This window comes from Cavia porcellus, unplaced genomic scaffold (assembly GCF_034190915.1).
Source record: "Cavia porcellus strain 051 isolate PalLab524CR breed Dunkin Hartley unplaced genomic scaffold, mCavPor4.1 scaffold_15, whole genome shotgun sequence".
NCBI classification, from domain to species: Eukaryota; Metazoa; Chordata; class Mammalia; order Rodentia; family Caviidae; genus Cavia; species Cavia porcellus.
Genome location: NW_026947498.1, coordinates 70,367,831 through 70,391,104, shown reverse-complemented (window position 1 = coordinate 70,391,104; position 23,274 = coordinate 70,367,831). Strand labels below are relative to the sequence as shown.

The 23,274-nt window shown below is 43.4% G+C and overlaps 1 protein-coding gene and 1 long non-coding RNA gene across 5 annotated transcripts in view; both read left to right on the top strand.

Moving 5' to 3' along the window:
• The window catches only part of LOC134470523 (uncharacterized), a 36,802-nt gene extending 22,999 nt beyond the window's left edge, over positions 1 to 13,803 (top strand). Inside the window, exon 3 of the long non-coding RNA XR_010039460.1 lies at positions 12,374 to 13,803. This is a non-coding gene — a long non-coding RNA (uncharacterized LOC134470523). The remainder of the gene's footprint in view (positions 1 to 12,373) is intronic.
• A 6,243-nt stretch (positions 13,804 to 20,046) lies between these two features.
• The window catches only part of LOC100713338 (ropporin-1), a 32,818-nt gene continuing 29,590 nt past the window's right edge, over positions 20,047 to 23,274 (top strand). For 2 of the 4 annotated variants that reach the window (XM_063225106.1, XM_063225108.1), the window contains exon 1: positions 20,047 to 20,341. The gene's annotated coding sequence lies outside the window, so the exon portion shown is untranslated. The remainder of the gene's footprint in view (positions 20,342 to 23,274) is intronic. The other 2 variants (XM_063225105.1, XM_063225104.1) reach the window with 2 other exon arrangements.

The following is a 23,274-nucleotide window of genomic DNA, read 5'->3' as shown; positions in this document are numbered from 1 at the left end:
AACTGGAGTGAATTTCTGGGCCAGTTCAAAGAGCTCCTCCCTCCCAGTAAAAACTACATCTAAGCTGTGATGCTTGGCTTCTTCAGGGCCTAAGCTCTTTTCACTGGCCCACTCCTGCTCTGAGGAGTGTATCCTTGCTGAAAAATCTATGCTTTCACTTCTACTTCTGTGTTGTTGGCTCAGATCTTTCCTGTGATACCAAGAGTCTAGGACAGGCACATCACTCCACACCCCAACACAACTTGAAGGTGTAGTAATAGCATCGTAAGATGAACTAATTCTCAGTCAGAGGAAGTAAGCCAGCATCTTCTGAAACAAACTTTTTTCCAGCTAAAATAATTGCTTCTTATGTTTAGAAAAATATTTACGAAAAGATACAGCAAGGCACCAAAGAAAGTCGTTCTCATCCTGAGCAAGGATGGTTTGATTATTTCAGGAAGTTGACAAAAGACCAGAGTTCAGGGAGGCTGCATGTAAAGCTGTATGATTGTTCAATGTAAGACTATTTTATGATATCCAGTTAAAATGACGGTTGGCATTTTCCTGCTTGGTTTCAAAGAATTTTACCTTTCTAATCCTTCTCCTTCAAATCTTATTTGCTCTTTCACTGAGTTCATCTTTATCATAAAATATGTGCAAAAGTTGCTAAACTGTGAGTAACAATGCCATTTATTTATTTGGGGGGGGCCTCAAACTCAGTACCTTGCACTTGCCAGGAAGGTGCTATACCACTGCGCTATATCTCTGGCCCCCAACGATACCAATAATTTATATCAAAGAGATCTCAGTTACTTTGTCTCCACAATATTACAAATTACAGGTCTTGAATTATGCCTGTGAACCGAACCTTTATTTTTCAGGTTGTGGAAAACAAGCTAACTATAATGGAAGGTAACATTTTTGGAAGGACCAGGAATAGATGACTTCTCCGGGAAAACTGTGCTTCCTTTACTAAACTGACATCAGATCAGTCTTTGGTCTTTTATAAAAGTCACCACTGATATTGATAATTTTCCCTCCAAACTGCTAAGCATTTTAACTCAACTCAAAGCACTTCTTTTTCTGGGTGAGCTCTTTGTTGCTGGACATTACTTCAAGAAAAGTAGCAACAGTACTGTTTTATCTGATGCTGACCTCCTAGACTGGAACGTTTCTTTGGTGCCAACTCCTTCAAAGACATTGCAGTAATCAGGAGATTTACAGCATTGGGAGGGAAGAAAAGAAATTCAAACCACTTTCCCTTTTCTTCCCAACCCTTCATTCTTATACTTTAGCAAGAGATCGTGTCTATTTGTTGTTTTTTGTTTGTCTGTTTAAAATCAGGTTTCACTATGGAATTTAGGATGATCTTGAACTCACTTTGTAGCCCAGGTTGGCCTCAAACTCATAATGATCCTTCTGTCTCTGCTTCGTGAATACTGCCATGTGTGACCACTACCCGCAGTCATGTCTATTTAATGTAGAGAGTTTCCATGCGAGACACTGCTTAGGGAAGGGTGGTGTCCCTTTCTTTGCAGCTCTCTCTGTATGGCTAAAGATGTCATTTGATGTCAATTTTCTTGTCTCCTGCTTGCTGCCATGCTTTAATCTCTTTTGGGGCTTTGTTTTATTCAGAACACACCCAAATTTGGGTTTATGCCTAGAGAAAGAAGAGATACAGGTAAGCCATTGGCCTAAACCACGTGCTCTGGACCACCCAACAGACAGACACTTAGGTTTCAAGCACAAGGTCACTGAAGAGCTACTTTCCTTTGTCTTTCCTCTCTGTGCATGTCTTGCCATAGAAATTTTATGCATAAAAAGAAAAGATCATGCTCTCGGTTTGGGGCAGGCTTTGGCATTTCCTGAATTCTTCACCTCTCCTGCCCCATGTTTGCTTTCAACATTTTCAAACACAGAACAATTATAGGGATAAAGTAATGAAAACTTATATACCCTCCTTCTTATTCACCATTGTTAATATTTTGCCACAATTGTTTTATTTGTATGTGTATGTGCATACATGTTTAGAATTGTTCTAAACTGTTGGAAAGTAAGTCATAAAATAAATCGTAAATATCATGACACTTTATCCCAAATAGCTCAGAATGCATCTTCAGGACCACTGTCCTGTTCTAATATAACTTATGTAAGCATAATGCTATTAATACACCTCAGAAATATAATAATAATTCTACAATATCAAATATTCCCCAATTATTCCATGAACTCAAAGCTTTTGTACTGAGCTACATCTCTAGCTATATTTTTAATTTTTGTTTTTGACATAGGATCTTACTAACCTGCTAAATTGCTCAGGGTAGGGCCCAAATTTGTAATCCTCCTTCCTCAGGCCCCCACAGAGCTAGGATTGCAGGCATGTGCCCCACACCCAGTGAATATACTACATTTTGCTTATCCATTAATTCATGAATACGTGGGATGCTTCATTTTACGTGCAGTGTGAATAATGTTATTTGGAACGTGGGGGAACAAATATCTTTTTTAGTTGCTCTTTCAATTCTGTTGAATATATATCCAGAAATAAAATTGCTAGATCATATGACAGTTCTGTGTAAGTGTCTTAAGGAATAGCCATACCATTTTTTTTTATAGCAACCACACTATTTTACATCCTTATAAGCAAGACACAGGGCATCTATTGTCTCCATATCCTCAGCAACCTTTTTGTTTTCTGTTACTTTTCTTTTTTTTATGGTAGCCATACTAATGGGCAGCCTAGAAAGTTAATCAAATTCAAGTTAAATACTTTAAATAAGAATACTTCATAGTTGATGCTTTGTACTTCATAATATATCCCCATAAGAGATGGATAATAGCTAATTTCTTGCTATTTGTGATGCTAAGTTTGTCGGGTTAAAGTGGTGACTGTTAGATAATTAGATTATTAAATAAAGTACTTTTCTCTTTGCAATTTCTATATAATTCGTGAGGATGATACTTTGACATCAGTATACCTTTTAAAATGTGATCAGAACTTGACACTAGTTAGCCCTCTTTGAGAAACCACCTCCTACTTTGCAGCAATAAAAATAAGTCAGTGAATCAGACCCTAAATGCATGACGTCCCTAGGAAGGGTGGCTCAGTTCACTTCCTGCCTTTGCAGTCCTCTCCTGAGACATAATACCTGATGTCCAAAATTAAGGAAGGAAATGTTTATTTAGCTCACAGTCTGTGAAGGTTTCAGTCCATACTCAGCTGGCTCCAAGGTACATAAACACTTCGTAGCAGAGGACAACAGTTCACCATGGTGGAAAATAGCAAAAGCAACAAGAGCAAAAAGGGAGGCGCATGGAGAGAAGATTCTTTCTGTCCTATATCTGTATGTCTGTATGTAGGTCAGCTACCTAAGATTAGTTGTAGCACTCACACCTGTAATCCCAGCGTTGGACCATGAATCAGTGACAAAATCTAGAAACCTGCCCCCATTCCTGGATGAGCCTTTGGGGGAATATCCAGACATAAACCATAACAGTGACCATACTAATCAGCAGCACTCACTTGGGCCAATCATTTCCACTATAATGCTGACTCAGGCCTCCTTTCCCATCTTCTTACTGGTAATAACCCATACTTAGGTGACAGCTTCTGCATCTGCATTTTTTTTTTTGAGACAGGGTCTTGCTATGTATTTCAAGCCAGCCTTGAACTCACAATGAACTCACAATGTACTCAGGCTGGCCTTGTACTCACTGTGATCCTTCTACCTCGGCTCCCAAGAGCTGGAGCTACAAGTATGCACCACCATGCACAGTTTGCTTCCTTGTTTTTCATCTATATTCCTTTTCCTGTGACCACATACATCTGTGTCAGGGCTCATGGCTCTTGGAGCAGCCCAAAGCAGCAAACTTCCATCGTGTCAGAGTGGGCCTGTGCTCCCCAGAGCACTCACTGGTTAAAGCCATGTTGAGGCTATGTGACGGGGGAAATGGGTCTTCATCCTCCTGTGCACACCACTCCCCACTCCTGACTCCTATGCCCAGGTGCCACTTCTGGTTTTGCTCCTCTGCCTTACAGCGTTAATTGTAAACTCCTGTCCTTTGTTTTCTGCTTGGCTCATTATAAATATCCAAGATGGATATCTTGCTTCTTTCCCCTTTCCCCACAGGTACTTGAGTAAGAGTATCTTCCCATTTTCTATAACCAAATCAGCTCCTGCAGCTCTCAGTGAGACTACTACTCTACACCACAGAACCTAAGTAGGAGAGAATCACTCCGTGAAGTTTTAGATCTCTTCTGCATGTTTGTCTTAGTTCATCTTCTGCTACTGTAACATAACTCCACATACAGATAATTTTCAGAGAATAGATATTCATGAAGTTGACTGTTTTGGATGCTGGGAATCCTTAGAGCATGGTACTGGATCCAGTGATCATTTCCTGCACAATAAGATGGTGAAGGTCATTATAGAGTGAAACAGAACAAACACACCAGCTCAGGGCTTACAAAGTTACTAATTCCACCATGGGGGCTCCACCCGCCTGACTCAATCTAATCAATTATCTCCCACCTCCAAATAATGTTAACATATGAGTTTGGAGGTTAAATTTCCACTGCATGTACTTTTGGAGGACATACTCAAAGCAATGTCTATACAGTTGTGAGCCCAAGTGCAGATGTAATCAAAGGACTCTAGCTAAGTCTTCAGGTCTGCTTCCTATTATTGGTAAAAAGAGATATTGCTGACCCTTCCAAAAAGACCCATGGACCCAAGTGTCCAAAAGACCAAAGGAAGAAGTTAAGAATATGCACAAGTGACATAAAATCTAAAGCTATACAATTTCTAGAAGAAATCATAGGAAAAAGTATTTTTCAATTTTTGGGTTGGCAAAGACTTCTTACTATACAAAAATACATGAATGAAATGAAAGGACTGTATAAAATAAATGAATGAAAGGACTGTATAAAACATACTACATGAGTTGGAAGGACTACTAAATATATTAGAACGGATGGCTACAGGAGAAGGCAGCAGGATTGGGAATGACAGATGAGGGCTCAAAAATAATACATTTAAAATTGTTTTAAAAATAGAGAAGGTTTCTGGGCATGTTGCTGTACCCCTGTAATCCTAGCACTCTGGAAAGCTGAGGATTGCAAGTTCAAGCCCAGCATAGGCAACTTCATGACTTAGTAAAACCTTGTCTCAAAATTTAAAAAAATAAGGTAAAATAAAATAAGACTGGGGATGTAACTCATGCAAATGACCTGGGCTCAAATTCCAGTAGCACTCTCCTCAGACACACACACAAGAAGAAATTACTTTCCATGATAGATAATAATATTATATGAAATAAGAAGCCAGATTTCTTCAACCTTGTGCACATTAATTATAGTAAGTATAAAAAAGAAAATAGAAATCTTATGCATTTTTTCATATTCAGAATGAATGAACAAATTGTTCCTCGGTGTATTGGTTTCATATTGCTGCCATAACAAATTACTACAAGCTTACTGGCTTAAAACAGCATAAATTTATTATCCTGAAGCTCAGTAGGTAAGAAGCCTAAAATGTCTTACTGGGCAAAAATAGAAATGTTGGAAGACTGCACTCTTTTCTGAAGGCAGAATCTGTTTCTTTGCCTTTCCTGTCTTCAGGAGAACATCACCCATGTTCTTCACTGTATGGTTATCTTCTTCCATCTAAAAAGGCAGGTAGAGTCCTTCTTACCTCTCCTCTGACTCTCCTCTTCTCTCCTGCTTCTTCTTTCACTTTTAAAAACACTTATGATTAGATTGGGCCAGCTGGATAACCCCAGGTAAATCAGCTATTTGCTACCTCTATACTTCCTTTGCCATTAATGCATTCACATTCATATTCCTTATTGTAGGAATTAAGGACTCAGGCATTTTAGGGTCTATTATTCACCTACCACAGTACAGCATTTGCAAATAGTGAAAAACACAAACTTAAATATATTTTCTTTTTGTCAATCAGTTATTAAGCCACAAATTACAAAAATATGTTGAGTTCTTTTATGTGCCAGATTCCCTTGGTAAGGGTAAGTTATGGTAGGAATCAGGATTGGGAGCTTGAAATGTCTTTCCCTTTCAACAAAAATTTCCCATCTGGCTTATTTTAGATAAGAGATAAGAAAGTAGCAATTTGATCAAGCTGTTCTTCTTACAGTGTAAGTGACTGGCCTATGATAATCTTTTAGAAGACACCTTTGCACTCTTTTTAGAAGCCCCCTTACTCAGTGTTATGGTTTGTGTTTAGATACCCCCCCCCAAAGCTTCATGTAGCCATAGAGAGGTGGGGGGGGTCTCAAAGGTGGATGGATCTAAAGTGTGTGGTGCTGGAATCAAAGCCTACTGATTTGTTTGGCTTTGTTCTGGTTAGGATTAAGGATGTGAGTGCTACACTTGCCCTAGGGTTGGTAACCTGGATAAAATACAAGAGACAGAAAGAGAGCCAATGTGTTCTTCCCTGCTGATCTACTTGCCATGGAAGATTTTTCTTCTGTGATGCTCCCCTGCCATAGCACCCTATCTTAGAGCCAGCCACCTATGAACTGAAACCTCTACAGACTGTGAGCTAAGTAAACCTTTCCTCCTTTTAACTTTGGGTGTTGGGTATTTTGTCTTAGTATCAAGAAAACTCACTATGACACCCAAGGCTGCTTAAACCTTAAAGAACTCACTCAAATTGCTTAGAACCTTTTAAATGAAGTTTTGGCTCCGTAGATCTGGTCTGAGAATTTGCTTTTCTGGCAAACTTTCAGGTGATGTGATGCTGCCTGCCTAGGACTGTACTCCAAGGCAGTAGGCTCCAATTCACATAGAGTTTCAATCCTAAGCGACAATCAGTCTGACCCTGCCATACAACAATCGTTTGTTGGTATTATTGTTTAGGTCTAAACAGTCCTCTCATGTGTTCAGAGATGGGGATTTTTGAAGGTGACTGGATCATGGAATGCTATGCTTATCAATCGTTATGAATCCATTGTTGAGTTAATGATGAATATGCTGTTAGGAGATGGGATGCAGTTGGAGGAGGTGGATTACTAGGGGCAAGACCTGGAAGGGTATATTCTTTCTTGTCTCTGGCTCTCTCTCTCCCCACCCCTGCTCCCTCCTTCTCTTTCCTTCCTGGCTGCCATAAATTTAGCAGCTTTTCTGTGTTATGCGTTCCATCATGATATTTCTGCCTTGGAGCCTGCTGGCCATGGACTGAACCCACTAAAACCATGAGCTAAAAATAAATCATCCCTTCTGTAAGTTTCCTGTATTGGATATTTAGTCCTGGTTATATTTATAAATGGTTTGCCTCCTTATAAGACACAAAGGTAGTCAATTGGTTTTCCAAAACACAGCATTGTATCATAGTGACAAAATCCTGGTAACAGAGAAGATACTGCCTTCTGATGATAGTCTTAATTTCCCACAAATATGGTTTGTCCAACACACAAATTCACCCACAAGTATGTGTGTACTGTTTATAATACCTGATATGATAAGTGAGTCTTTAGTCTCTTAGGCCAGGACTTTCAAACTCTAAGACTTCTAAGAGTTATGATCCCACCCCATAGAGACCCTATCTTAGTCATTTTTTCTATCACTGGGACCAAATATCCAACATTCACAATTTAAAGGACAGATTTATTTAGGCTTATGTTTTCAGTCCGTGGTTGGCTGGCTACAAGGTAGAAGGGTATGATGGAAGAATCTGGCAGAGGAAAGCTGCTCACATCATGATGGGCAAGAGGCAAAAAGAGAAGGGAGGATCTGGGGAGGAAGAGGTACCCTTCCAAGTTGTGCCTCCAGTGGTCCGCCTCCAGCCAGGCCTCACCTAACAGCAAGTCAGTTACAGAAATCCAGTCACCTTCCAAAAGGCGTACCTGTGAACACATGTGGCTTTAAGGGAACATTCTAAATATAAATCTAAACTAAACTAAAGCAGATTCAGTGTTCTAATGTGCATATTCAAACCTATTGTCAAAAGTATGTAACATTTGGCAAGATCAGTAATATCTATGGATATACTATCTGAACTACTTGAGGACTTACCCACTATACAAAGCAGTAAAGTCTGATAAGATTCAACATTATTTCTCTTAAGGAGATAAGGTTTTGTCAAGTAGCTCCTTCAGAGATACCGAAGAGGTGACCAGGAGGGTAGAGAAAAAGAAGTAAAATCTTTATAGGTAAGTTGAATAATCTTTCTATAAGCCTCAAGAGAACTTTGACATAGGAAACAAATTTAGTAACGTTCAAAGGGCCAAAGAGCAGGCCCATTACGGCATCAGGGTGAACTGATTTTGTAACTTGTAAAAGAACACAAATTCCTTCATATACCAGATGGTTATTCCCAGTTAATGAGCGGGACAGTACCACGTAACAGTGAGCTTCTGAGCTATGACTTAGGGGTTCCCTCTGATCTAAGACTCCTCAGATCTTTGTTGTGGCCTCAGAGAGACCAATCACTTGGGAGCAACAAAGCAGAACCATACTTACAGTTCCATACCCACTTACAAAACAACTAGGTGTATCTCTACAGCGGTGCTATGATATATTTCCCTCGCTATCATAAGGTTTAATTCTTTTAGGAACCTTATTTTATGTCATCCTAAGGTCTACTTTCCACTTCATTCTATGTGAGAAGCTGCTAAAAATTCTTTATTATGGCCCAATATGTTGGATCTCCCCACTCAAGCAGTGTAAATGCAAATTCAACAGCCCTGCAGTGCAGAGAGACAAAAAAGAATCTCTGCTATAAGTAAAGGAGACTTGCTCTGGCTAGACCAAGACTAAAGGGTATTAATCCACCCAGTATCTAATCAATGGATGATCTCTATGAAAGCTAATTTCTTCTATGAGCAAATTAAATGATAAATCATTGTTTTCTCCCACCATAAGTATTAAACTGTCAACTTTTACACCAGGCATCAGCTTTTAAAACATAGCATCAGATAGCACTGTATGGGTAAAGAAGATGAAATCTATAAATAGATCAATGTCAGAAGGGAAAGATTAGAGGTATAGCTCAGTGGTGGAGCACGCATGAGACACTGGGTTCATTCTCCACCAAAATCAAAAGTGTTGAATCTGTGACAAAAGCAAAATCAAACAAACCGCAAATCCCTGCACTGCAGAGGTGTCGAATTTGCATTTATACTGTTTGAGTTTGTTGCACAATCTGTATTTACACCCAGTTCACAGACTTCTGTCAGGTGACTTCTTCAAGGTTATATCTCATTGAAGGGAAAGCACACTAAGAACTCCAACTCAGACTTCCCACTTCAGCTTTCCTTAATCACATCTAGAACACTTTTCCCCAAAACACCTGATGGAAAACATCCTGTCACAGATTGAACAACACCTTGAAGGCTGATAATCAAGGGGAAATGGAGCTGCCTGGGAAGGTTACTGATCAGGCCTAGAGCGTTCATCTCCCGGTTATTATCTTCCTTCCCACATCATTGCACTGTCATGGTCTAAGCATTTTAATTCTTTTCTTACCCAGTCTCTCTCTGTCTCTCTCTGTCTCTCTGTCTCTCTGTCTCTCTGTCTCTCTGTCTCTCTGTCTCTCTCTCTCTCTCTCTCTCTCTCTCTCCCCTCTCTGTCTCTCTCTGTCTCTCACCATGTGTTATTGCTACTTTACTATTTCAAGTTTCTCTCCAGCAGAGTAAATCTTTACTGTCCTAGTGCCTGGTGTTGGGTTTTTCTCTCTGATTCCCTCTCACCTTCCAGGGGACCAGCTTCCCCTGCCGCCCTCTGCGCACGTCTCACTTGATTCCTCCCACTCTCCAATCTTCATCACTTTTGTACCTCTACTTCCTCCCTTCCTCCCTCTCTCCCACTTCTCTTGGAACAGTGCGCCTGAATTTCTTGCCTCCACCAAAACTGTATGGCTTTTCTCTCTCTGCTGAAGGGGGAAAAGCCGTGAAAACCCAAAATGCCATCTTTCATCTTATTTCCTATTTCAAGCACATTTTCTATTTATAACTCTGCCTCCCTCGTAGCAGATTGACACAGCACTCCGCTTGGTTCCCAGAATAAATGCAGTTCAGGAATGGGAGGCGAGTCCACGTCCCAGGATTCTTCTGCAGCCGAGCATTGGTTAGGACTTTTCCTGCTAGTGTTGGGGAAGTATCTCTGCTGGCAGCAGTGCTTCCTTTAGCTCATCGTTTACTGTCCTGGAATCTGATTCCATACAGGGTTTCCCTCCTGGAATACGTCCTGTTCTGATCATGTCTGGACCATTCTTATATTGAGTATTTTGATTCCTCAAGCATTTACTGAGTGTGCCATAAAAGAGAATTAAATCATATTTTTGGGCAAATTAATGAGTGTTGGCATATTAATTAAATCATAAACTGAACTTGGGGGTAGCTAACTTAGAATTATGGTGAATCCACAAAGTAAATGATACATGTAAACATTCACATTTTAAAGTTAAAGGCCAATTAATTTTATACCCAAGTCTCTGATGTTCCTATCACCAAATCATTTTAGTCTGAATGAGTGACATTTACTGTACCTTCCCTTTTACAAGTCGTGCTCTACCTAAATTATTTTATTTATTCATAACCTCTGAAATGAGTATTATTATCCTCATTTTGTGAGTGACAAAACATAGATTCAGGCAATTGAGCAGCTTTCCTTTGTCACATGAGCAGTAAGTGGGCAAAAATGGGTTTGACTCATTTTCTGACTACAGCTCACTTTAAAAACTAAAAAAGAACTTGGAGATTCTGAACCCAGCATCGGAGGAACACGTGCTGCTGACCTCTGATCTGATCTATATTTCTTTAAGTATTTCTTTTTGAACATAATAGTTGCTCAAACAAATATCGGTGACATTAAATTATTGAATTACCATTTTAGACTAAAATGTCTATTTATACAATGCTAGGGTATTTTTCATTATGCCCACACAGATATAAAATGTAAGATTTTATATTTTTAGGGGAGCAGAGATCCTCAAAAACACAATCCCTAGGGCCACCAAAATCATAAGGTATCCCTGGTCACATACTCTACCCGGTATTGTAGTTTCCAAGCCCTTCTTTGAAATCACCAAGATGGTGCGTGGGCCAAAAGTTGTTTCTTCTTTCTGCTATTGCCAAAGCAGAAAGAACTAAAATCTAAATCAGCTGCTGAAAAGTCAACGAAGCTCATGTCAGGAAGGTTATCAGGTAGGGGCATAAGAGTCAACGTTCTTTGTCTTCAAGGAGAACAACCATGGGATGACACCTTGGCAGCAAAGACAGGTAAAAGCTAAGAGAAACCTTGTAAGACAGTGGGCCAGGCCACTGAGGAAGATGCCACACTTTGCCAGAAGTCCCCTATCTCTCTGGGATGAACCAGAACTGCAAGCCTGCAGAAGTACTGGGAGCTGCTTTTCACCATTTGGGGCCACAGTAGTGAGAGGCTGTCTTCAGAAACTGCCACGTTCAGTAGCATCCTCTCTCAAGTATTGTAGAATTGTCAGTTCCCTTGATTGCTCTCTGATGCATAGCTTTAATTGTACCTTTGCTTTTATGTAGAGAATAGAATCATGCTCCCAGGAGGATAGCTGGGAAAACCCACTTCCGGCCTGGAATACAGATGGGAGCCTACAGAACCCATGCTTCCTGAGTGGGCAGGGAGAGAATAAGCAAGGATGGCAACCTAAAAAGACTAGAGTGTGATGGCAAACCTTTTAGAAATTGAGTGCTCAGACTACAACCCCAAACCCACTTATTTATTGCAATTAAACCTGAATGTTCAATGCTTGGCTGCTGAGGTGATTCAGCTCATGTGCCAACAGAGGGCTCTGTGCGCCCACTGATGCATGTGTGGCATAGGTTGGCCACCCCTGGCCTGGGGTTTATGCCCCTCTTGTCCTCTTGTAAGGAGCATAAACAGGAGCCATATTGTTCCTGAGGTGAGTAAATTGCCTTCAGGGAAGAGTTGGGTGGTGCTGAACATCTGCGGTCCCCTAGAAAGCTGTCCCACACCCCCACAGGAGGTGCCATGGCTCTGGGAGAACTAACACCACTGTTGATATAACTGCTCGTTGCCTTCCTCAGTTTTTCATACATGTTTCTATGCAACTGATATCATACATAAATTTTTCAACTTGTCATTTTCAGTTAACTAAACATTTAAGGGAAGGGTATGGTAATAAAATCCGAATGTTTTACACTTGAGGAACTACATCACGTAGAAATGACAGCCGTTCAGATACTCCTGTCCCATCTCATGGTGTGATGCACTCATTTACACAACTTCATAAAGCAAAAAGCAGTGGTTGGTTCTGGGAGACAGGATTAAGGCAGCTGGGGTTTTGTTAAATTTGTCAATTTCTTACATGTTCCAGAACTTCAGAATAAACCAGTATTACCACTTTCATAGTCAAAAGAAAATAAATGTTTCCTCTTTCAGCTGTTGCATCAGAATGAGCTGCAGAAGAGCAAGTGACCCAGGTTTGTCTCACTGCGCCACCTGCAACCTACCTGTGAAGCGGATAATCCCCCTGGGCCCTTGCTGACTGGAAGGCCATCAATATCACATGGAGAAAGTGGCAGCACTCTAGGCAAGGTGAAGAGGTAAACAGCCCACCCAGAAGACCCACAGCTGCTCCCCCAGAAAGACAATGTTCACTTTTCTTGTGATCATGACCTTCCAACCTGGGGACTGCTGAGAACAGATTGGAACATGTAGGCATCTTTAGACTCTGTGAAAGGAGCTAAGCCACCTTCTCTTCCCACCATTTGCCCACTGTACTTACTGGTCTTATTCATTCATTAAGTAGAGGAGATCCAGCCTAGGAGTCCACAAAAATACTCTCATATATAATACAATGTATTTACCATAATGCCAACACAGAGCGTGTATTTGAATCCAGAGCCTTATATGTTGCATTAGGCAAGCACTCTACCACCAAGCTCTCTCTCCAGCTGTGTGTGTGTGTGTGTGTGTGTGTGTGTGTGTGTGTGTGTGTGTGCATGTATGTGTTACTGGGACTTGACTGCAGGGCTTTCACACTGACCTACATTCTCAGCCCTCTTTTCCTCCTCCTCCTCCTCTTCCTCCTCCTCTTTTTCTCCATCTCTTTATTTTCTCCTCCTCCTCCATCTCCATCTCCATCTCGAGCTCCAGCTCCATCTCCGGCTCCAGCTCTTCCTCCTCCTGCTCCTGCTCCTTCTCTTTCTTTTTCACTGTCACTATGCCCATGCTGGGTTCAAACTTGGGATTCTCTTGCCTTAGCTTCCCACAGATTATATCTCACCACATCCAACTCCCAGAACTTTTAAAAAACTATTTATGTTGAGACAGGGTCTTGCTAAATTATCTGGGCTTGCCTGGAAGTTTTGATTCTCCTGCCTCAACCTTTGATGAAGCTGGCATTACAAGCATGCACCACCATGCTGGCTAAGTTTTATCTTTTTAATGGGGAGGACCACAAAGACAAAGTTGCCACAGGCCCACAAAAAAACATGAAGTAGTTCTGATCATTTATCCTCTATCAGTTTCATTGTTTCCTTCAATGAAATGATCAAGGTGGATTGTGGATTCTCCTCTTCATCATTCTGGCACAGGAAACTGGGATTTTTGGAATGAAAATAGCTAGAACCATGAAGTTAAACTGAGACCTCCCTCCTCCGAGCAGAATCAGGCAGATGGAGCCATGCTTAGCAGGGAGCAGAAATTGCTTTCTTTAATTGCCCACACAAATAACCATTACCACACTGGAAAGATAAAAAGCAAAAACTCTAGACAATAACTTGGCATATCCCCTTTTGTTAGAAATTATTATCCCCTCATTCTATATAATAAGGTTTTTAGGAAATATGAACACTTCCTTTCAAATCTCTGGCCCTTCTTTTCAAATTAGAGTTATAAATAAATAAGTACAATTTGCACACCATTTGATTACATCCTTGTATTTTACCAAGATTCCCTGAGGAGGCACTTATACCAATTTTTACATCATTAAATATTTAAATAAAAACTCAAGGAAGTGAATCATGGGACAAAAGGCATTTATTAAGCACTTATTTGGGCACAGTGCAGCACCAGTCTTTAGGCTTACGGAGCAAATAGGACATTAATTCCCTGCATACCAACAGCAAAGAGTTTGAAGGAAGACAATATCAGTTCCAAAGGAAGAAGAAAATTAGAGACTCTCAGGTTTACTTGGATCCTTTATTTAGCAGCCACAAATACTAGAATATCATCAAGAATCGGGGTGTAAGCTGAACCAAGCATGGGAGCAGTGAAACTCAAGTCTCTGAGCCCAAAGTTTAGCCAGTTCAGAAATGATGTGGAAAAGTTACTGAGTTCAAGTCTCCTCAAGTAACTGTTGTATGGAAGAAAATAACTAAATTCACTTTTTTTCTGAAATCTGGTATTTTTTAACATATTTTATCAAATTTTCATTAGTAAACATTTACTGAGCATGGCAATAGCCCAGGAGAGTATAAAACAGACTCAGTCCCCAGGAGTTTGCATTATAATTGTGGAACACAGAAAATAGTAGAGGTACATGGGTCCCAGCTGTATCAGGGCATGCCTACACTGACCAGAAAGAAAGCACATGTAATGTTGGACCTGATGAGAGCAGGGGGCTAAAAAGATTAGTGTTAAAAAGAAGCCAAGTATTTTGCATCAGGATAATCTCAGGAAATGGCCAGATGCTACCCATGGCAGGCTCAGCGGTATAAAAGGTGTTCCTTTGAAACACTTTTCTTCAAGAAGAGAACCCCAAGACTCCCTGCTTACTTTGAGGTACCTAGAAAAGTGTTTCCCAGGGCTGGGCCATCTAAGCACTCAAAGGCCAGCTGTGGTCTAAGGGGGCCAGGCTACTTTTCAAGCTGGAAGCAGATCTAGTGTTATCATGTGGGGCTGAATGACAGGGGAGTGGTCCCAAATTCAAGTTCCACATGAGAGAAGAGAGAAGAGGGAATCCGCAAGGGACAGTGTCCGTGAAGATCTGGAAGAAAGCAGAGGGCACAGTCAAGAGAGTTTAGCAAAGGAAATGTTTACTGAGGAGTGGGCAGCGTTCAGCAAACCAGTCACAGTGTGGACTTAGGAAGACAAAGGGTGCAGCGATGCTCCTGGAGCACCATGAGAACTGTTCATGGAATAGGGGGGCTGAATGGAAGTGAGGCCATAAAGGCAAGGCGAGAAGCTCAGGGTGGGGCCTGAGGGGTAAATACCCCCCTCTGATCATCTTCTGGTGCCTTCTAGTGATCAAACCAACCAGACCCCAGACAGCAAGGGAGGCCTGAGGAACTCAGGATTGAGAAGACTAGAGATTAGACCTGGAGGCCCAACTGGAGAGGAGCCAGCACTCGGGCTGGAGATCTCGCTATGGGCTTGAGAGACGAGGGGGAGGTAGACGTGTGAGCTGTTTTCTTCAGCAAGGAAGCTATATATGCAGATTGGAATGGACATAGATTTGTCCATTTCAGCAAGTCAACTTTGGGCGTATGATACTTCTTTTGGGGAGGAGCTGTCCTCTCCAAGATGGTTAGCAGCATCCCTGGCCTCTATTAGTGTGTGCCAATAGCAGCCCACTCCCAGTGGTGATAACCAAAAATGTCACCACACCCTGCCACACATCCTCGGGGAGCCCAGAACTGCCCCCTGTTGAGAACCACTGGGACAGAAAAAGGATTGTGGTCAGAAATCTGCTGAAGCAGACAGGAGACACTGTGTGCACACACGGCCCCGAGGACAGGGAGTCCGGGAACTTAAGGACAATGGCAAGACTACAGATAAGCAGCAGATGGGCTGGCTGAGGAGAGTCAGGGAGCTGGGGTGATTTTCTAGTGTACAGTGGGGTAACTGGGGAGAGAACACCCCGCTGAAGAACCAGGAGTGCCTGAGGCTGCCCAGGTGAATGCGGCACATGTGTCTTTTGTGGACTGCTTTGCAGGAAGTCTGGGATGCTCAGTCAAGCGCCTGAGATGAGGAAGACAGTGGGGACAAGGGGTGTAGATCACAGTCAACTCCCCAAAGACATAGCTGGAAAACTTTCTACAGGAGGACAGTCCTCATAAAGAGAAGGCAGAAAAAACCAAGAACTGAGGTTTTGGGTGGTTTTTTCCTTTTTTGGGGGGTGGGGGAGGAAGGGGATGATATACATATTTAGATGATGAATAATGAGGAATAGAAATAGAAGGCTCTGGAGGCAGAAAAACCAGGCGGTTTTCTGGGGGATGAGGGTGGCTAACGTCCAGCTCCTGTCACTCTTGCCAGGCCATATGTCCAAGAGGTTACGTCTGCTCCAGGGCCACCTCTGCTAATGGTAATGAATGTGTCCCCTAGGCTGGGGCAGGGGCAGCCCTGAGGAGGATGTGAGCAGCAGAGGACACAGTGTCAAGGAAGGATCCAGGTCCACCTCCTATACCCCTTTCTTATCACTCAGGTCCTAAGAAGTAGAGTGATGGGGCGGACATTTTCAGGATGTGTAACAAAGCTCTGTCCTCCCTAAGTGGCTGAAGGTGTTCTGTCCTCTGAAGGGTCTGGAGAAAAGTATACCTACGAGGCTGCAGGAGGAGAGAGGGACCCAGACCCCGAGGACAGCCGCGCCTGCGGCCTCAGTGGTCTCTCTGAAGGGAGGTTCTGGCTATTCTTGTCATTTTCCTCACAAAGAGGCATGCGTGGTAGGCAGAATTCCAGGATGGGCTCCACGGTCCCCTTACCTTGTGCATGTGCCCTGTATCATCTCATCCCTTTTGAGTGTGGGTGGGACCTATGAACAAGATGGCATACCATGCCTGTGATTAAAATTATACCGAAAAAGGAAATCTCCAGATGTTATCAAGGTTTATAACGGATTGACTTTGAGTTAGTCAAAAGTCATCCGGGGTGGGCCTGACTTAATCAGATGAAAATTTTAACCAAACAAGAGACAACAGTAGACAGCCCTGCTGGCCTAGAAGGAAGTAAGCACCATGTTATGAGTTTCTGTGAGAAAGTCATATAAGGAGACCTGGGGGTGGCTTCTGAGAACTGAGACCAATTGCTGGCCAACAGCTAGCAAGGAAATGGGGATCTCTAACCCCAGACACTTGGGAGGCTGAGGCAGGAAGATTATAAATTTGATGCCAGCCTGAGCAATTTAGTGAGATTTTGTCTCAAAATAAAAATTAAAAAGGGCCAGTGCCTGGGATTAGCTCAGCAGCATAAGCACCTGGCAAGCGTGAGGTTGTGAGTTTGATCCCTGGTACCAAAAAAATTTTAAAAATTAAAAAAAAGGGCCAGGGATTTAGCTCAGTGATGTAAGTGTCTGCTTGGCAAACACAAGGTCATGAGTTCAATCCCTGTACAAAACAAAAAACAAAAGGCCAGTGTTAGGAAAGGGGAGGGGAGGAGGGGGGAAGGGAGAAAGGAAAAAGAAAACAAAGATCAGAGTTTTACAGTTACAAAGAACTGAATTCCCTCAAGAGCCAGTGAACGTGGAAGAGGACCCAGAGCCTTAGATGAGATCGCAAGTAGCTGACACTTGAGTTTCAGCTTGGTAAGATGCTTAGCAGAGAACCCAGGGCGGCTTTACTCTGTTTCCTGCCCACAGAAACTGAGTCGATAAACCTGTGTTGTTTTAGGCTCTTCCATTTGTACTATTTGTTCTGCACAAAGGAAAGGGAACGTGTAGGTGAAGAGTGCACACTGGGTGTCTTGGTCCCATGAGACTGACCGCGACCCAGAAGTGCACCAGACCTGAACCCATGTCTGCACTGCCAGCCCCAGCCTCACCACAGCCCAAGCAGGAGGAGGACAGGCCACTCTTTTATTTTTCCTCCCTAAGATCTGAGGAAGATAAGCCATAGGATTAAACACACAGGCCAGGAAAACCTGGTCCAGAGAGCATGCCTGGTGTGGGGTCTTGGTATTTATAAGGCAGTGAGGCAGTGTGGTAGCAAAGCTTGTCAGGAGTACCGGATCTCTGGTCTATGCTTGACCAACAGAGCTTTAGCCCCCAGGATGCTGAATGGGTAAAGGTGACTGGACACTGAAATATCATTTCTCAAGAGGCCTCCCGGAAAGAGGTTCGAGAAGACAAAGAGGTAGAAGGAGAAAAAGAAAACGGAGAACGGCATCCAACAAACAAATATTAATGGTGCACAGTCCTGCTTTGGGCTCCAGAGATACAGTAGTAAATAAAATCCCATGCACTCCAGTATGAGAACTTCACCACAGAGGGGAGCAGAGAAATGAGGCAGAGGTAGAGGCCAATCCGTGAGCAAAATCAGACCGTGTTGATATTCATGTGAGCTGATGTAGTGCAAAAGAAAAAATGAAATGGCGAGAAAAGATACAGTCAATACTAACTATACAAAAAGCAGAGAATGTGTACCGTTCAACAGGTTTGTTTAAGAAGATTTCAGTCTATTATTCGAAGCACTAAGAAATCCACATAAGTTCTGAAACATCATGAATACCCATAAAAATCCACCACCCACTGCAAGGCCTAGGGTACTACCAGTCACAGCTATCTATGGGCACCTCCCTCTTCCACCCCTGCCTCCCTCTTAGAAGAAAGCAACTTCCCTGAATTTTGTGTTGGTTTCCTTGTAAAGTAGATCTTTCTTTGCTACTTTCTATTATAGTTGTTGACTACCTCTTAACTTGGCCTCCTACAGACAGATGTCAGACCATCTCGGTGAGACACCATCATAAAACTCCTCTTTAACATTTAATCTGTAACACTAAAATTCCATTTTTTTATATTTCATCCCCAGCCGATTACTGTTTTGCTTGAAAAACCTGTTATTTTTGGAATAAATATAACAGTCATGTATTATTTATTCTGCACACCTTTCTGTGCACACACACAACAGACCCCAGTGACCAAAGCATTCCTTTTTCACCTGAAGGACACAGCTGCAGTCCAAAACACACGTTGGCATCAGATGCCTATGCCAGCCCCTGACAGCCCATGGAGGCCTTGGAAGCAAGGGTAGCGGCCAGTGATTAGGTGCCTAGGTCTTCCCTGTGGGCCACTGGCTTCCAGAATTCCCAAGAGTGCCAGGAACTGCAGCACTATGATAAATGCCAGCAGGGCAGACCCTCTGCAAACAGAAAGCCGTCTGCACACCTAACCAAAACCCAGCTCCCTCACTTGCTCACTGAAGCTTGAAATTGCTTTAGGGAGAGACAACAGCTTTCATCTCACAGCTAGAGCAACCCTTGAAGACCTGGGTAAATACACTGGTTTAGGCTAGTGCACACTGCTGTAAGTGGACTGAAAGACTGGATGTTGTGATGGGCACCTTGAAAATGAGTGTGAGGGGACAGAACACAAAACAGAGCAAGATGGGGCTTTTCTAGCCTCCTTGGAAGCTCACAATCAGAAGAGCTGGAGCAAATTTGGCCTGTCAGCTGCCTGACAGTAGGCAAGTTTTGAACCTGTTTTCTCTTCCTAAATCGAAGAGATAACTAACGTGGAGACCATTACATTTGTAAAAACAGCCTGGCAGTCCCATATTTTATGGGCATTTGCCTTTCGCATCTTGGTCTCTTCCTATCCGGTCTAACCCTATATTCCTTTCTTAGTATGATAGAGGGTAAGAGGAAGGAACCTGGAAAGGCATCCTGGGTTCCAGTCCTATCACTTGCTGATCAGGTTACAGTACTTAATGCTCTGTGCGTGGTCGTCTCATCCATAAATATGGAAACAACAGTATTTGCCCTTCAGGGTGACTGTCAGGATGAAACAGTGAATATACAGAACACAGAACAGGTCCCCGATACAAACGAAAAACAAACAAAAGCATGGCAAGTAGTGTTTGCTACTAATTATCCGCAGGGCTTTCCCTCACCTGCCCAGGTAGCCAGCAGTAAGCTCCCCTACTTGTGCCTCTGAAGCCACAGGAGCGCATTGCAAATCTGACACGCCTCGCTTCTGGTTCCTAACCCCCCTCACCCCTGGCCACCGCCACCTGCACCTCCACCTGCACCTCCACCTGCACCCCACCTGCACCCCACCTGCACCTCCACCTGCACCCCACCTGCACCCCACCTGCACTCCACCTGCACTGCACCTGCACCTCTGCTTCAGCCGCCGCCCACCTGGCTCCCCACAGTACTTTGCTCCCGCCCCGCCGGCTGTGGTTCTAGCTTCTAGCGTCCTCCGCGGGCCCAGCGCGGGGCGCTCTGTGACGTCTTCGCTTCGGGCCTCCGCGCGCAGTGGACGCCAAGGCACAGCCCTAACAAGGCCGGGTCGCGCCCGCTGCGCCCGCGCTCCAGCCCCCCCTGCCTGGCACCGCCCTCGCCGCCCAGGTCCCGCTGCTCTCCCTCCGCCAAGGGTGCCAGGCCGTGGAGATTTCGCATACCTCCCGCCTGACTGCGGGCGGGAGGTGCCACCTGAAGCCAGACAGCCGGTTTCTGAGCCAGCCTAAGGTAGCAGCCCGGAGGAGGGGATGGGGACGTGGGGCGGGGTGGAGGGGGGCTCTGCTTTCCAGAATGGGCTGCACTGAGGGGCCAGCCCCGCCCCAGGGGCCACCTGGATTCCCGGGCAGAGAGAGGGAGGGCACGAGAATCTAAGGTAACCACAGGGAAGTATTGCTTTCGAACCAAATTGGGTGCGCATTTGGTAGTCAGGATTATTTTATGTCTTACACAAAAAGTAGAGATTTGGAAACAAAATCTCATATCAAAACCCAACCGAGGTGCAGACCTGTTTGTCTGGACATGACTGCACCTTTGGAGGGACTCTGGGGAGGACAGTGCCATGGCTAGCCGTTATAAAATGACACCTTTCATTCATTTTTACCTGTATGTACTGAACTCTGAGTTCCAGGCACTGGGCTAAACATTTGGAATTCTAAGTAAGCAAAAACTGACCATTCCTGTCCTCGCCTTTACAGTCTGAGGAGAAATATGCATTAGTCACAAAATCTCAAAAGTTATGTAAAATTAAAGCTAAGTGCCCACAAGGAGAAAGAGTGGGTAAGTGGTGTCCTGAGACAGTAAAATGGAACTGTCTGCGAGGTCAGGGAAAGTAAGCCCAGTTTTGAGAGAAGAGTTACACTGTGAAAAATCTTGCTGAGATTGGTCAGATGTCCAAAATTTACCCTCCTGCTCCAGACCCAAATAAGGATATACAGTTGCCTGATCCTTGTCCCTAAAGTTGTTTTCAAACTGTTTCTCTGAGATTCTGGAGCTTTCCATTCATGTAACTGGAGACCCATTTCTCTAACATGCCTTGGTCAGCTCACACCAATAAAATCTAATGAGAAACTCCAGAAACAAGCCTTTGGTTGAGATTCGATACGACCTGTATTCTTCAGCGCTAGTGTGTGTTGGCCTGCTGTTCCCCACTGGGAGACAAGTAGATTTCACTTAATAGGAAATGGATTGAATTGTAAGACTTGGAGGTGAGCCTTAGAATGTCTAGTTGAAGAAGGCCCTGCTACACCTAGAGCATAAAGAATGGAAAAGAGCTTTCGAAAATGTTGGAACCATGAAATGTTAAGATAGAGTGTACCTGTCTGCAACTTTTTCAGATCTGACATGGGAAAATGGCCCATATGGCCCAAAGGCAGAAAGCTGAGTTTCAGTGCCTCTCCAGCTCAACTAATCTATGATTCCAAGTCTTTGTGACTCAAGAGTACATGGAACTCCTGAGAATAAGGGGGCAGAGGAGAAGAATTTGATCTGACTCACCTTCAGTGGTCACTCTCCTTGCCCTTAATGGCATCACCGCTGTGTACCCAGTCACCCAAGTAGGAAACTGGAAATCACTCACCATCCCTCTCCTCATCCTTCTCCCCTATTAGTTACCGAGTCCTATGGATTCTCTTTCCAAAATGCCTGCCTCTTAGCCAGCCTTATTTCTCCTACCTTCCAAAGCAATGAAGCTGTCAAGATTTTTCCCCCAAAGAGCTGCCATGTTGCCCTAACCATACTCCCAACCTGAAGCCTCGCCCACACAGGTGTTAGTCAACACATACTTCAGAGTCCTACAGAGAGAAACAAAAGATCTAGTAACTTTAACACAGCAGCTTCATTATAAAGAATTTTTGACAATTACAGGGTTGGAGTAATAGAGGACTATCTAGTAAGATAAAGAGAAAGCCAGGCATAGTGGCACATGCCTGGAATCCCAGTACTTGGGAGACTGAGACAGGAAGATTGTGAGTTCAAAGCCAACATAAGGTATATAGCAACTTTCAGGGTACATAGTGATATCTTATGTCAAAAACAAACAACAAAAGAAATGTAATGCAAGAGCTAAAGAACATATAAATGACAGAAACAAGGAGCAACCACTATCCTTGAGATGAGTTTGAGACCTCTTCCAGAACTTGTTGCGGAGGGCATGGCCACAGCTCACTAGAGGAAGAGAAGTGCAAAAGTTCCAGGCAGGCAGAATCCACGTGCTGGGGTGCCTGGAAAACCATTTATATAAAGGTGACTCACTGGCAGCATTTTGCTACAAAGCTTTCACAAGAAAGTTGCCTGGGTACATTAGTTAGCTTCCCATCACTATAACCAAATATCTGAAGCAATTAACTTTAAAAAGAAAAGTTTATTTGGGCGTACAGTTCTGGAGCTCCCAGTCCTAGATCAAGCAGCCCCACTGCTTTGAGCCTGACAGCACATCACGGGGAAGGTGTGTGGTGGATTATGTCACTCCATGAGCCAAGATGCAAAGAGAAAAAGAAGGCACTGAGGTCCTGCAGTTACCCTCAGGTGCACACTCCCACACAGGGAAAAAGGCTTCTTCCCGCCACCTTTTGCTCTTGTTGCTTTTGCTGTCTTTTGCTGCCTTGAACTTCTGCTCCTCTGCCACGCTGCACTGCCTTGGAGCCAGTGATTAGGACTGAAACCTCCACAAACTGTGAGCCAAACAACCCTGTCCTGCCTTAACTTTGGGTATTGGGTATTTGGTCTCAACAATGAGAGAAAAGTAACTAGGACAAGTATTTTCTCCTTACTCGGTGCTTTTCTGGAAGCTGAGAATATAGCAGTGAACTCACCAGGATACCCTAGGTCTCCAGATATTATCACTCTTTGAAATGTCTTCTGACTCATGCTCCTACTTCTCAATATGTTAGACGTCTCATCGAGGATTCTTTCTTTTGTGCTCCTATTTCTAGTACAGGCTACTTGACACATATCGTGCCTGACTTTAATCAGGGATTTTCCTTTCAGTACTTTGCAGTAAATTCTTACCGTCAGTGTATGTGGCTTATTTATTTCCATATCCTAGTATTTAGCACAACTCCAATAAAACACAAGGTTTTAATGGATCAGTGATTTCCCCAAGGTCGCATCATTAGTGAAAGACAGGCCCTGGGAGCAGGGTATCCTGCCTCACAGCCGGCGGT